At 51.3% G+C, this 4,095-nt stretch overlaps 1 pseudogene; it reads right to left on the reverse strand.

The window, feature by feature from the left end:
- Positions 1-247: 247 nt before the first annotated feature.
- On the reverse strand, positions 248-3,614 carry LOC123102709 (putative polyol transporter 1; annotated as a pseudogene).
- Between the last annotated feature and the right edge of the window lie 481 nt (positions 3,615-4,095).

Here is a 4,095-nt window from a genome sequence, read left to right on the forward strand (position 1 = left end):
GCTTAAATAGAGATAGAAGATGTGCTAATCAAAATCAATTCCAACGGAAAGAGTTTCAAGAAACTGTGACGTAAAGTTATCTTGTCGTGTTTTAGGCTGTATTTATAATGAACGTGTTTATGGCTTAAATCGATCAGTTCTTAAGCTATGTGCTAAAGCATACAATCAGTATGAGTTAATGATCTAAGGACGCATTTCACTCGCTATTGATAATATCACAGATACTGCAAAGTACAATGACAAAAGCTTTGAGAAGCTTAATACCATCAATGATACCACATCATTGTATAGGGTTGATAGCAATCTTAGTTGAACAGTGCTCCGAGACCTCAGCATCACATTGTATTTAGGTTTGCCACTAGGATGCCGGTTGGCTCTAAATACCACAAACTGCTTGATCGGGCCAACACCAACAGTGACAATTCTTTACCGGTAAGAATTACAAGCTTCACCCCGCGCGCGCCGCGCCTGCTTGCACTCGCACATTATTGATCACTGCGTTGTCAGCGATGGCGACTTGGCGGAATCGTCGAAGAGCGCCTCCATCTCCTCGAGGGTCCTCCCCTTGGTCTCCGGCAGGAGTGCGTAGACGAAAACCCAGGACGCTGCTGCGCACCCGCGAAGATGTAAAAGCTTCCGGCCATGCCCACAGCCTCGTACAGCGATATGAACGTCATCCCCACCACTGCGCTCATCACCCGGTTCACCGCCGTGCCGATGCCAGTGCCCTGCGCGCGTAGCCGGAGCGGCAGGATCTCTGACCCGTACATCCAAATTACTGGCCCGAACCCCAGCGAGAAGGTCGCCATGAACGCTGCGGCGGCCGTCACGCTCGTTGCAGCGGCCCACCACGCGGCGCTCCCGCCCGCGTGTGCCGTCGGCAACGCTCGAAGAGAGAAGCCTAGCACGAGCAGAGACACGGTCATGCCGCCCGCACTGGTGAGCAGCATGGGACGCCGGCCCAGCCGTCAGCCAGAAAGAGCGGGATCACAATGGCCACAATCTTGGCGACGCCGAGGAGGATCGTGGCACCGAGAACCGCAGACTGGGAGGTCACTCCGGCGTGGTGGAACACCCGCGGCGCGTACAACACGAGCGCCGCGACGCCGGACGCCTGCTGGAAGAACTGGAGGCCGAGGATGGCGAGCAGCACGCGACGGACAGACCGCGTCGGCCGGATCAGTATGTCGCGCCAGACGCTTGTGGACCGGGTCGTCCCGTCGCTGCCGCCGGGAACGGCCTGCTTGGAGCTTTCCCGCGCGGAGGAAACGATCTCCTTGAGGCGGCGGTCAGCGAGGGCCGCATCGCCCGTGGTGCGGGCGAGGACACGGCGTGCTTCGTCGTGGTGGCCGTGGAGTACGAGCCAGCGCGGGGTCTCCGGCATGGCGAGGAGCGTGGCGACCGCGAGAAATAGCGGCGGGACGGCGCCGACGCCGATCATTAGGCGCCAGTTGACGTTGTTGGGGAAGCCGGCAAGGGCGGAGTCGGCGATGTAGCTGAGCAGAATGCCCGTGTTGCCCGCGATCTGACGTGGCAGGCATATAAAAGAGGGGGTGAGTAAGACAGCATGTATTGACCCATCGAAATTACTACATGAATTTATGACTGACAGGCAAATACCATGAGAGCTAAAATGACACTCGTACATCTAGCTAGATCTTTATATGACCAGTCTTTTACTTTCACATGGAGTAGGTAATTTGTTAGTTTTTCAATCTTTTCCCTCACGATCTCGATGAGAACATGAGAGTAAAAAATTGTAATGGGAGCTAGACGGCGAGTTTTGTCAGTTTGGCCCCAGTTGGATGTGTAATGTACCTGCTAACCGGGAAAGCGGAACTTGAGCGGATGACAAGGCCCCCACGCCTGTGCTCGAATCATCCAGGCATTCTTCGAAAGCAAGGGATGGATATGCCCCGCTCCTTACAGATCGTGATAGATAGATTGTATACATTGCTTTCGGTAAGATTATATTTACTCTCCCTCCTTTCCTTTCATCTACTCTTCTTGACACAACAATAATTTGCGGTGCATTCATGCATGTGTACCCTGTGTGGCCAAGTGCCAACAAATCATGACTGGATAATAACTCTGCGTTACATCAGATATAAGTTCGATATACCTCCCCGCATCAAAAAGACAAGTTCGATTCGTATTCGCTTTATAATTCAGACAGTTAGTCTGACGTGACTCGTACGAACTAAAGTCGTCTCAATGATTAATCTCCCTCTCCCTCTCCCTCTCTCTCTCTCAAGGATTTTTTTATTAAAAAATCACTCTGTCTTTCTCTGCAATCATCTTTGAATAGTAGGAGTAGTATTTGTTTCCTCCACCCCACGTATACGTACTGATCCAGCAATCCTAGGATCCAGTTCGATCTAAGAAAATATTTATATTCTATACTTAACCTAACATATAGTAGTAGTAGTATTTTATTAACACAACACTAGCACAGCCCAAAATAGGAATATACTGTAGCTAGCATCATACAGGCATTGCACTCGCGACAAGTATAGTTAATTTATTAACTAATTCGCTACAAAAGTTAATTAATTAATCCAGCCGTAAGATCAATTACTCCAAGGAATCGAGCAAACCTCTGGAATGGAGGAGAGGAAGCCACGGGACGCCGCCGGCGCCATCTCGGCGATGTAGACGGGCGCGACGACGAGGCCGAACCCACAGGCAACACCGGCGACGAGCTGTCCGGCCATCAGCACCGCGTATCCTCCCGCGACGCTGGTGATCGCCGAGCCGGCGAAGAACATGGCAGCGGAGAGCGCCATAGTGCGGCGGCGCCCGGCGCAGTCGCACGCCCAGCCCGCGGCCAGCGAGCCGACGAGGGAGTAGATGCTGGTGGCCCCGATGAGCACCTCGATCTGCGCGTCGCTGATACCCAGGTCGTCCTGCATGAACTTCTGCGCCCCGCTCATCACACCTCGATCTGCGACCACGCAAACCAGGTAGATCCGGCAAAAAATTAATCACGTACTCCATGAAATCGAGTTTCATTATACAGACCAAATTTACACGAATAGTCTTCATGTAAGATGAAAAGAGTGTTCTTAATTGATCTACTGACGCGATGAATTGCCGCATATCTGGCAGGCAGGCAGAACCTAGAGTAGATCAAAATAATTTTTTGATCCAAAACGTAGAAAGGTGCATGCATGGCAAACACGCATGGAAACATGCATATTCTAGACACGGCTAGATCATCTGCAGGTAGGGCGCACGGGTTTGCTTACTGTAACCGTAGATGACGGAGATGGCGGAGGCGACCAGGGAGCAGACGAGCGCGTAAGCGCTTCCGGCCGCGGCGGCGGCCTTCCCGCCGTCGCCGGGAAGCAGCGGCGCCTGGAGCTCGTCATGGCGCTGTTGCTCCTTGTCCATTACTATTATTATATCTCAAATGAATTGGAGCGTAGCTAGTTGACCGCGCGAGACCGTTGCTCCTCCGAAGGAACTTGTTTTATTTTTGGAGGAGAAACGCGAGAAGGAAGTGGGGATCGACTTCGCCGGAATCGATCACGAGTATATACACACACGATGGACTCGATCACGTGTTCACGCGGAGTTGGGCGCTGATGCTGTGGTCAATTACCTGATTAACCGAGCGCGCGCGCACACAAACGAGCACCGGTTCACACGTATATCGCCCTCGAGAGTGTCGGTTTGGGCCTATGACAAGTAGGGCCTTCGAGTCAGCAACATGCCAGTGCAAGATATTTGCCTGGCACGAGCACGTGCATGATTGTTATCTGGGAGCACGTGAGATAGTACTATCCGCTTTTATTTGGAAACTACGCGTAAGCTGGCACACTTATAACGTCTAGCTAAGATGCAGCTAAGCTCGTCATTCTTCTAGCGAATAAGCGCGTGGATGGTAATGGGCCACGATATTGTTCGCACCCTTGGCTTAGTTTTTCGCTCCCCTGTAGACTAGATAATTGCCCGTGAGATTTGTAATGTTGTGTGAATATTTTGCTCCCCTCATATATAGATGTACGTTCATTCATTTCAATATGTATGTATTCTATATTGAAAATATATTCCATATTGAAATATCAAAAACACCTCAAAATTTGTGAACAG

Source organism: Triticum aestivum, chromosome 5A (genome assembly GCF_018294505.1).
Source record: "Triticum aestivum cultivar Chinese Spring chromosome 5A, IWGSC CS RefSeq v2.1, whole genome shotgun sequence".
NCBI classification, from domain to species: Eukaryota; Viridiplantae; Streptophyta; class Magnoliopsida; order Poales; family Poaceae; genus Triticum; species Triticum aestivum.